Source organism: Vipera ursinii, assembly GCF_947247035.1.
Source record: "Vipera ursinii genome assembly, chromosome: 1".
Lineage (NCBI taxonomy): Eukaryota > Metazoa > Chordata > Lepidosauria > Squamata > Viperidae > Vipera > Vipera ursinii.
In genome coordinates, this window is record NC_139512.1 from 118,128,436 (window position 1) to 118,140,985 (window position 12,550).

Here is a 12,550-nt window from a genome sequence, read left to right on the forward strand (position 1 = left end):
CCATTGATTCATTAACTTTGTGCCATCTCCAAGCTTTTATGTGTGCTGGAAGTCAGCACCCACCCACCCTCCTAGAGAAGGAAATATTTTTGGGGGGTGGGGGTATTAAAAAAGGCCAAATATTATATTTCCCCCCAAAAGAATAATGGAGGGGGAAATCTTAAAAGGCTTTTCTGCCCAAATTTCCCCAGGCAGAAACTGAGCAGGCCAGCTCAGTAGAAATGCAGATTTGATAATGCTATTCAGAAAGACTGGGCCACCTATTCATAAGCAAAATGCCTTCAGAGAAGCTTTGAGCTGATGGGATTAGGAAAACAAAGACTCAAGGACAGAATATGACCTTTAGGACATAATAGGCTTAACCTACCACCATTAGAATACCAAAAGCTCAGGTCAAAGTTCATTGCACAGGAATAGAAAGAGCCTCGAATACGAAGCCACAGGAACAGGAACAACTCCAAACACAAAAACCCAGGAAGGTATAAAAACCCACCACTCCCAGCTCCATTTTGTCAGCCACCCCAGAAATATGCTGTATCACTGAAGATTATAGCAACTAAATAAACAACTACCGAGTGGGAAACCCCGATAGTCACCCCCCTCAAATCAAATGGGGAGGTTAGGATTTGTGCGGATTACAAGTGCACGATCAATTGAGTACTCAATCCGCATGCTTACCTGGTCCCAACGGTCAGCCATGTCCTCGCTTCCCTACAAGGCGGCACCATTTTCGCTAAATTAGATCTTGCACAGGCGTACCAGCAGCTCCCAGTTACCAGGGAGACGGCTGACGCATAAACTATTGTAACTCACCGTGGAGTGTATAAAGCTAACCGTTTACAGTTCAGAGTGACTGTGGCTCCAGGAATTTTTCAGGAGGTGATGGAGAGGACTCTGAAAGGGATTCCAGGAGTATGTCCATACTTTGACGATGTACTCATCATGGAGAACACGGAAGAAGTATTGGCTGGCTGATTGGAGACAGTGTTAGGAAGATTTCGTGCTGCAGGGTTTAAGTTAAAGAAAGACAAATGCAGCATTGGCGTAAAGGCCACTGAATTCTTGGGTTTCAGAATTGATGCTAGGGGAATCCATCCTGCAGAGTCCAAGGTAAGGGCCATCAAGATGGCCCCCACCCCCAAGAATAAGACAGAACTGCAAGCATTCCTGGGGCTACTAAATTTCTATCATTCATTCCTCCCAAATAAAGCAGCTATTGCTGAGCCCCTTCACAGGTTGCTGGATAAGCAGGCAGTGTGGAACTGGACCCGTATACATGAAAATAGTTTCAGGAGTTTAAAGAAACTGTTGTCCAGTGATTCAACTGTGACTCACTTTATAGAATCTCAGCCCATTTGCATAGCATGTGATGCTTCCCCATATGGAGTGGGGGCAGTTCTGAGTCATTTGGAAGGGGATGGGGTCCAAAGATCCATTGCCTACTACTCCAGGACACTGTCAGGGGCTGAAAGGAATTATGCTCAAATTGATATAGAGGCCTTGGCAATAGTGGCTGGGGTTAAAAAGTTTCATGATTACCTCTACGGCCGAGAATTCACAATATTCACAGATCACAAGCCACTACTGGGGTTGTTCACATCAGATAGGCAAACTCCCCAGATCTTATCCCCAAGAATGCTCAGGTGGTCCATTTTGCTATCGGCCTATAACTGTAAACTGGTGTACAGGCCAGGGAAGGAGATGGGTCACGCTGATGGACTAAGTAGGTTGCCACTAACGCAAGCGGATCCGGCACCGGCAGCTCAACTACTGACCATTCAGGACCTGCCAGAATGCCCACTCAAGGCAAAGGATGTCGCTGCTGAGACAGTGGCAGACAAGATCCTGAGCAGAGTTTTAACATGGGTAGCAACTGGGTGGCAGGAGAAAAGCCCGGGGCCAGAATTCCAGGCATATTTTATTCGCAGGCAAGAGCCTTGGTGGAGCAGTGGGCTAATGCCTCCTTAAGTAACACCAGCTGCCTGCAATTAGTGCAGGTTCGCATCCCACCAGGCTCAAGGTTGACTCAGCCTTCCATCCTTCCGAGGTAGGTAAAATGAGGACCCAGATTGTTGGGGGCAATTAAGCTGACTTTGTAATAATGCCGCTTGGGGTGTGTGTGAAAGCCCTAATAAGCAGGCATATACATAGAATGAAGGCTACTGCTAAGCTTGTAAGCCGCCCTGAGTCTTTGGAGAAGGGCGGGATATAAATGGAATTAAAAAAAAAATGTCCATGCACAAGGGTTGCTTATTGTGGGGCAGCCGGGTGGTAATTCCAGAAAGGCTAAGTGTTCTGTTCCCCCCTCCAGGAGCACAGACAGACAAGCAGTCACGACTCGCAATAGTTAATGCTACAGGCTTTAATTAATTGCCTACTGATAAGGTCTTGGCAGCAACATAAGCTCGTTACCTCAAACTGCAGCTGAAATGAGATAACATCCAAGCAAAGAGTCCATTAGCAGATGTACAGAAGCATTGCCAAGAATTCAGACCAAGGTTTCAAACAAGAAGCAGAGTTCCAAAGACGTGACCCAAAGTTGTTTAAACTATTGTTCGTCACAAAGTTCTGAGAGCAGCCACACCCCCTTTATACCTTATGGGGTGTGGCTCAATGACTCAGCTACTCCCTGACCCTCCTACCCAACCTACGTTGCTGCAGACACTTGGCCTTGTGTCTTTCTCGAGGGTCTAGCCATGACTCATCTTCGCTAGACTGCTGCAGCTGTTCGAGCACCGGCTGCTCCTCTCGGCCTCCCGATGGAGACGGAGGCCTTGCCAGAGAGGAAGGCCCCGGAGAGGGAGGCCTTGCCAGTTCCTCCCCATCATCCTTAGAGTCCTTGTCCTCGGTTAGGACAGGCATGGGGATCGGGGCCACAACACTAAGGAACAGAGTCATCCAGTCTCTACATGAGGGGCATCCAGGAATAGTAAGGATGAAGGCACTAGCCAGAAGCTACCTGTGGTGGCCAGCCCTAGATAAGGCCATAGAGGAGCAAGTAAAAGGGTGCTATGTGTGTCAAAGGTCCAGACCTGAGATGCCACATGCGCCCGTTCACAAGTGGGAGGCCACACACACCCCATGGTCCCGCGTCCACATTGACTATGCAGGGCCATTCCAGGGACAATTGTTTTTAGTGGTCATAGATAGTCATTCCAAGTGGTTGGAGGTAGTTCCAGTAACTAGCATGACCACAGCAAGGACAATCCAAGCGCTCAGGGGACTTTTTGCCACACATGGCCTCCGGGATGTGTTAGTATCGAATAATGGATCTCAATTCACCACCTCTGAATTCCAGGCTTTCACAAGGAGCTACGCAATTAGACACGTCACATCAGCACCCTTCCACCCGGCCACCAACAGATTGGCAGAATGCATGGTGCGCACAACCAAAGATGCATTAAAACGAATTATCAGCGGTGACTGGCACCACAGGTTAGCCCAATTCCTACTTAACCATCACACCACACCATGCACGGCTACCGGAAAGAGCCCAGCGGAACTTCGTTGGAGCAGAAGGCTTATCACCAAGCTAGACAGACTGCACCCCGACAGAGTGGCTGCAGAGTCGGATCGATCCAACCCCCCTAGGGAACTACACACAGGCGACTTGGTATGGGCAAGGAACTATGGGCCTGGACATGTATGGATCCCGGGGGGGGTTGACAGAACGGGGCCGTTGTCTTACATTATAGGGGTGGAGGGGGATCGACAAATAAGAAGACACATTGATTAGATCAGGTCACGAGTTTCTGAAAGACTGCCAGCCAGCAACTGACATGAGGGACACTTGTCAGTACCACCCACGATTCCGTATGATCACCAGCCGAACACAAGGGAGGAACTGTATCTATGGCCAGAAAGTACTGTTCAACCCGGGCAACAACAGGCACAGGGAGCTCACAATGAGCTGGGAACTGGTGGTGGTACAATGGGTGAGGACAGAGCAGAGGCACCCACTGACCCATCAGCTCAGGACAGGGGCGAGCCTCTGAGAAGATCTGCTAGGAATCACAGGCCACCGGCTTACCTCAAAGACTATGTGCAACCATAAGTACCAACATATTATCTGGAAAAATGTATATATAGTTGTATTATATTGTTGTATTGTTCATTCTTAAGAGGGAAGGGCTGCTGTGTATTGGAGTGTGTATTGTATTAAGCAATAGCTTAACAGATGACAGCTAGAAGGGGCTGTACATAACTGCCGCTAGGCGTGGCTCAGTTTTCGGTGGGAAAGTCTAGTTAAATTGATTGGCTGTCAGCTCAGCAGCCAGAGTATATAAAGGGCACAGGCAGCCCATTCTGTTGCTGGTTCTTCTCTACAAATAAAGAGCTGAATTCACTGCCTGGCGTCGTCTTGTGTGTGTTAACCCACTACACTTCAGGTACATTGGCACCTGACAGGTGGTACGTGACCATCCTAGAAAAGTGGTAGTGGGGGAGGGGAATGGCAGCACCACACAAGCCTGAGCGAGAGATGACTGGAGCTGCAGAGTTGTCAGGGCTCAGTGGAAGCGCCAGGATCAGTGCTTCTTTGGGGCTGTCAGGGCTTAGTGGAAGCGCCAGGATCAGCATCAGGCTCCAGCTGGAGCTCAGCACTGATCCTAGCGCTTCTGCTGAGCCCAGAAGAAGCACCGATCAGCTGGAATGTTGCAGCATCTCCAGGGTCTTATGATTTACATTCAGATGCTTGGCAACTGATTCATATTTATGACCGTCACAGTGTCCCAGGGTCATGTGAAGTGACCAAAACCTTCTGCAACCACCCAGTAGAGGGGGGAAAATAAAAACCAAACACCCTCCACCCCACCCCCACTGCAAATCCTCAATGGAAATGCTTCACAACAATGAAAACCTCAGACAGGAGAAAGAGCACTGCCAGGTGGGCAGGCAGGTGTCTTGCTCGGCTATGGCTTGGGGGGCACTTTTTTCAGTGCCATTGTACTGTCACCAAGCGAACTGTTGTAAGTCGAGGACTTACCTGTACTTCATCTCTTTTTTTCTTTTTTTTCTTTTTTTTGGGGGGCGGTCATCAGGTTTTTGACACCTTCCTAGGCGACTGGTGGTACTCGGCTATTGCCATATCCTAAAAGTGGTACAATAGGTGAAAAAGTTGAAAAGCACTATCCCAAGCAGTCTCCATTTTGTTTATTCCCAGCTTGGACTGGCCTCTGATGAAGATTTTTCTTTCAACATGTGGATACAATTTTCCAGTAGCTTTCTAGATTAAAAGCAATGTAATAAAATACAAATCCAAGCCAGTTAATGCTACATTGAAAGAAATGCAATCATAATATGTTTTAAATGCTTAAAACATTTTTTACAGGAAATGTAGGGTGCTGAACTGGAAAAGAGAAAGTCGTTTAGTTGATTTGCCAATATAATGCTTACAATTGCAAAATGAGAGCAAAGCCTAATTTTCTTAGCAGTCTGGGATTTCCTCTGGCCTTCAAAATTCTAGATTTAGATATTTCTAGAGAAGTAAACCTTCATTAGAACACAATGCCTCTAGCTGCAGAACTTTCAGATACTGTATAATCATCTAGATGCAAAGTGAAAGCAAAACAAAAAAGTTTATTATAATCAGTGTTCTGTAGGCTAAAGAGAGAATAATGAATAATGAAAAATCAGAAGAGAAATATTCTTCCAATAAATTATCTTGAGTGGCTATGTTCATCATAAGCTGATTTTCTATTGGGAGCATATCATCTTGCTCTTTACAAAAAAGTCCAATATTATTTTCATCAAAAATTAAGTCCAAGATGCACCTGGAGAGTACTGTAGAAATATGACTGTAATTACCACTACCTGGACTTCATGAATGTACAGCCCACCATCAATCTATGGATTATGTTCTTAAGTATGCCCCAGAATCTGCTACAAGATTTAAATTGTTAAACCAGTTTCAAACAGCAACTATCGTGTTTCAAATTCAAGATAGAGATGAATGGTCTCATTCTAAAAAGTAATATCACTACTGATATAAAAAGATGGAATTTCTATAAAATAAGGCAAATGTTAATAAAGTGAAATTCAATAAAGTAACATTTTTCTAATCTAGAATATTGTTCAAATATAAAATTGCAATTCAGCATCTATATATTATATTGCAGGTTTGAGAAAGCTACCCAAGTCAAGAGAATGCCATTCAATGCAAGAGGATTTCTTGAAGAAAATGCTCATATGTGAAGGGCAAAACAACAAACAAAGATTACAAACTCTGGAAAATAACAAGGCCTACAAAAACAATAAGAATCTATTGCAAGAGATCCTAATTAGCTCCCCCTTCATGCCTCATATCAGCAATGATATCCAAGATGCTTTAGAGCAGGGGTGTCAAACTACCGGCCCGCAGGCTGGAGCATCACAGAGAAACTGCGCCCATCCCATTGGCAGCAATGGGAAAAAGTTCCTATATGTCGCGCGACGTCATGTGACTCGCGAGTTTGACATGTCTGCTTTAGAGTCAGACAATGTAGTATCATTCATTTTTTTCCCTGCATATTTATTTCAATGCTTTTTATTAGGGAATATGTGTGTAGATCCATATGGTAACTGAGCTGAATGTTGGAAATACCCATTATATTGGAAAGCTGACTCATCAAGAATTACACAGTACTGTGTATATATATATTTTCCAGCCACTAAACATCTTTTGACTTCCTTTTTTCCATGTCTAATGACCTATTTTAGGGGATTTAATAATACTGATTCATTTCCACTAAAGGATGTTATATAGATAATGATAACAGCTAATGAAAAGACCCCTCTCTCTCTCTCTCTCTCTCTCTCTCTCTCTCTCTCTCACACACACACACACACACACACACACACACACACACACACACAAATGGAGAACAGTAAATGTTCAGAAAATGAAATTTGAAGTACTGAGTGGAAATTTGAATATATTCCCTACTAAGGGAGTAATATAATTTCTGCAGAAAACAAAAATAACTCAAAACTTTATACTGGCTGGAAACAATGATTTTATTTGACCATGATTAATGCTTCAACATGACTGAAAATATCTCATATAGCCACCTGAGCTTGGAGAATTGGAGAGTTGGCAAAAATTGCAATTGTCTTTGTTGGGACGGATTGCAGCAGTGAAAATGAATGTCCTGCCCAAATTTTTATTTTTATTTCAAATGATACCGATTCTTAAGAAAGATTCTAACTTGGAGGAATGGCAGCGTGGTATCAATAAATTTGTGTGGGCAGGGAAAAAGCCACGAGTTAAACTTAAGATTATGCAGGATACTCGTGAGAGAGGTGGCCTTAAATTGCCTAATTTTAAATTATATTATGAAGCTGCTGCATTAGTAGGAATAAGCGATTGGATTAATTTGACGCAACTGAGGTTATTAAATCTTGAGGGCCATGATTTGTTGTTTGGCTGGCATGCATATTTGTTGTATGATAAGAAGGTAGATACTGTGTTTAGGATGCATATTTTAAGACAGGCATTGCTGAGAGTTTGGAAGAAGTATAGACATAAGTTAAGCAGCAAGATACCATTGTGGGCAATTCCAAAACACGCAATAGAAAATATACATGCTGGTTTCAAACAAGATGTGACTACGTACAAGGAAATTTTAAGCCTGGAAAGGAATGTTTGGTGTTTGAAATCATATAGCCTCTTGCGAGAAGAGAAGGTTGTTCAAACTTGGTTTCAATATATTCAATTACGGGCCAGGTGGAAAGAAGACCAGAAAAATGGATTTACAATGACTGATGAAAATTTGATAAAGCAGATTAGAAATCAGGGACCAGCACATATTAAACGGATATATCTTGCATTGATAGAGATTGACTCGGAAACAGACCTTGTTAAGGATTGTATGATAAAATGGGCCCAAAACATCCAGGAAGTTATTACAATGGACACGTGGGAAAAGATTTGGGTGAGGAACGTAAAATTTACTCAAGCTCAAAATCTAAGAGAGAACTTTTACAAAATGTTTTATAGATGGCATTTAGATCCTAAAAAGCTTGCAAGTATGTATCCGAATTATCAGCCTAAATGTTGGAGGTGTGGTGATGAAGATGCAACATATTTTCACATATGGTGGACATGTAAGAAGGTTAAGGCTTTTTGGATAAAAGTCTGGTGGAATATGCAGAAGATTTTTAAACAGAGGATAAAGTTTTGTCCGCAACTTTTTTTGTTGGGAATAATTGCAGATGCTACAGTTGTGGACACCAAGCTGATGTTGAACTTAATTACGGCGGCAAGACTTTTGATAGGCCAATATTGGAAGAAAGAGGAACTGCCGACCATAGAAGAGTGGACTTTAAAGGTTTCCGACCTGGCAGAGATGGCGAAGATTTCGGTCAATTTGAAAGATCATTCGCAAGAACGTTATATTATGGAATGGAGAAAATGGATTGAGTTTATCCAGAACAAGTATAGGGTTAAGAAGTTTTATGTAGCATTCGAATAAGTCTTCTTTCGTTTTTCTTTTCTTTTTCTATTCTAGTTTTTTATATATATTTAATATTGCTAAGGTGTGTCTTATCCTATATAAGCTAGAGAGTGATGGATTTTAGAATTTATAGTTGTTAGTATATTGTTGTTTATGATTGCCTTTTTATATATATATACCTTGTATTTAGCTCTGGGAAGTCGGGGGGGGTGGAGGGAGGGGGGGAGGGAGGGAGGTTGGGGGGAGGTAGGGGGGGAGCAGGGAGGGGGAAGGGGGGTTTTTTAAAGGAAAACTGTATTTTAAAACTTTTCAATAAAAAAAAAATATCTCATATAGGTACTCCTCGACTTACAACTGGTTGCTTAGTGACCAAAGTTACGATGGATCTCCTAAAAGGTACTTACAACTCACTTCCAGAGTGCCAATGGCTGGGCATGACCTGAAAATGTTTGGCGTCGTGTCTTGATCATACAACTATTTCAATCACTACTTTAAGCAAACGTCAGCATTCAAATGATGAACTAAGGATTGAACTGGAATAGGAAAATAATCTGGCATTCTCTGAGGCCCATTGCAACTGCAGATGACAAATTTTATTTTATTTTTACAACATAGTACATTGCCATTCTCACTTCAGAACAGTTTGGAATCTCTGCCAGCTTCTTTATTGACTTGTAGGAAGCTGTGAGGGACCTCTGACCTCCTGTGGGCTGAAGCCAGACCCATCTACCTGCTCCCAGCAGCCAAAGGAAGGCTGGTCTACATTCAGGTTCAATGTAGGAAGTAGCGGAAAAATGAACCAGAGTGGGCAAGGATCAACAACGTGTGGCTAATGCCTCTGACACCAGAGAGATCCAATTTCTACTCCATCAGCAGCCACAGTGGCTCACTTAGTGACTTTCAGCACAGCTTACTTCACAGGGTTGTTGTGAAGAAATATAGGAGGATGGAGCACTATGAATGTGCCTTGAGTTCCTGAACAAAGATGAGTTATACATACAGTCATGGCCGAAATTGTTGGCACCCCAGAAATTTTTCCAGAAAATCAAGTATTTCTCACAGAAAATTATTGCAGGAACGCATGTTTTGCTATACACAGGTTTATTCCCTTTGTGTGTATTGGAACACAACAAAAAAAGGGAGGAAAAAAAGCAAATTGGACATAATGTCAAACAAAACTCCAAAAATGGGCCGGACAAAATTATTGGCACCCTTTCAAAATTATGGATAAACAAGATTGTTTCAAGCATGTGATGCTCCTTGAAACTCACCTGGGGCAAGTAACAGGTGTGGGCAATATAAAAATCACACCTGAAAGCAGATAAAAAGGAGAGAAGTTCACTTAGTCTTTGCATTGTGTGTCTGTGTGTGCCACACTAAGCATGGACAACAGACCGAGGAGAAGAGAACTGTCTGAGGACTTGAGAACCAAAACTGTGGACAAATATCACCAATCTCAAGGTTACAAGTCCATCTCCAGAGATCTAGATTTGCCTTTGTCCACAGTGCGCAACATTATCAAGAAGTTTGCAACCCATTGCACTGTAGCGAATCTCCCTGGTCGTGGACGGAAGAGAAAAATTGATGAAAGTTTGCAACGCAAGATAGTCCAGATGGTGGATAAGCGGCCCTAAACAAGTTCCAAAGGAATGCAAGCTGTCCTGCAGGATCAGGGAGCATCAGTGTCAGCGTGAACTATTTGTCGACATTTAAATGAAATGAAACGCTATGGCAGGAGACCCAGGAGGACCCCACTGCTGACACAGAGACATAAAAAAGCAAGATTACAGTTTGCCAAAATGTACTCGAGTAAGCCAAAATCCTTCTGGGAAAATGTCTTGTGGACAGATGAGACCAAGATAGAGCTTTTTGGTAAAGCACATCATTCTACTGTTTACCGAAAATGAATTGAGGTGTACAAAGAAAAGAACACAGTACCTACAGTGAAATATGGTGGAGGTTCAATAATGTTTTGGGGTTATTTTGCTGCCTCTGGCACTGGGTGCCTTGAATGTGTGCAAGGCATCATGAAATCTGAGGATTACCAAAGGATTTTGGGTCGCACTGTAGAGCCCAGTGTCAGAAAGCTGGATTTGCGTCCGAGATCTTGGGTCTTCCAGCAGGACAATGACCCCAAACATACGTCAAAAAGCACCCAGAAATGGATGGCAAGAAAGCGCTGGAGAGTTCTGAAGTGGCCAGCAATGAGTCCAGATCTGAATCCCATTGAACACCTGTGGAGAGATCTTAAAATTGCTGTTGGGAAAAGGCGCCCTTCCAATAAGAGAGACCTGAGCAGTTTGCAAAGGAAGAGTGGTCCAAAATTCTGGGTGAGAGGTGTAAGAAGCTTATTGATGGTTATAGGAAGCAACTGATTTCAGTTATTTTTTCCAAAGGGTGTACAACCAAATATTAAGTTAAGGGTGCCAATAATTTTGTCCGGCCCATTTTTGGAGTTTTGTTTGACATTATGTCCAATTTGCTTTTTTTCCTCCCTTTTTTTGTTGTGTTCCAATACACACAAAGGGAATAAACCTGTGTATAGCAAAACATGTGTTCCTGCAATACTTTTCTGTGAGAAATACTTGATTTTCTGAAAAAATTTCTGGGGTGCCAACAATTTCGGCCATGACTGTACATGTGCGTGTAGTTGGGAAGGGACAAGCAAAGCAATAAAAATATTGAGGCTTTTCTTCATGCACCTTAAATTTGTTGCTTCTTTAAGAGCCATGTGATGAGTCAATTCCTTACAGCTGGGTGACGGAGGGCTGGTGGGACTGGCAGGGAACTGTCACAGAATGTTCAAAATGACCATCGCGTGACTGCAATTGGAGACTGACCACAGCTGCAGCTTGAAGCAGCCCCAATGTTCCCAAATTCATGGTCACGGGTCCCGTATTTGGGCACGTTCCGTAAGTTAGCCAATGCAAGGTATCTTGGTTTAAAAATTGTTGCCCTATGATGCACCATTTCATTAGTAAATGGCAATGACAAGAATGTTAGTAGTATATAGATCAGGGGTGGGCAACAATGGCAACTTTATGATCTGTGGACTTCAACTCCTAGAATTCCTAATCCAGCTGTTTGACTTGACTTAAGTATCAATGTCATCATCATAGGTAATGTGCCCGTGAAAAGAGACCCATATTTTGGAATCCATTCCATGTTATGGCATCTCTAGTGGTAGAGGCAAGAACAACATTCATTCATTCATTCATTCATTCATTCCTGTAGCCAGCTATCTCAGCAAATGATTCTGGGCGACTCACAATGCAGGATTTTCTCAGGATGCCAGAATGTGAAAAACTCCTTGAAGGAATGTAATTGAAACTCATATCACAATGTGTAAATAGCTTCAGATGATTTGCTTTATATAAACTAACAATTGTGCTATACTGATTTAGAGAGCTAAAATATTATCTAACTATGAAATGAGGTTATCTAAACTGATATGAGTAGTATTTATATTATGTATTACATGGCATTGGTTTTGGATACTTTGCTCATATCCCAGACATAGCTTCCATCTAATTTAACACTTTTATCTTTTCAAATAATTTTTATGCTCTTTATTCCTTCTATAAATTTACGTTTCTGAGAAGCTCTTTTGTCTTAAGCCTTGTTTTAGTTGTACTGTAATATCTTCCCCAATATTCCAGTTCCTGTTTCCCCACAAAGCAAATGAAATCTGGATGCAGATACTCTACCTGTAGAAGCCATATGTTCATTCTATTAATGCAGTGCTTCTCAACCTCCACAAGTTTAAACTGAGCGGTCTTCAACTCCCAGAATTCCTGCAGCCAGTATGCTGACTACCGGAATTTTTGGAGCTGAAATCTACCCAGCTTAAACTTGCAAAAGTTGGAAACACTGTGCTACTATTTCGCAAAAAAGAGGATGCATCATTGTCAGTCACTGTTAATCAATGTTTTGGTAATCTATGTGACAGAACATTCTATTGCTCTCAAAAAGTTCTTTGTACCCATTCAAGAAACGTAAGACTGGCTGCCTGTGATTTACCTGTCACTATTTTACTCCAGTGTGTATTCCCTAGAGTGGCTACTTCTTTTGGAATGCCAAGATGCTGTTTATTTTTATTGTAGCAAATTGCTTGCATA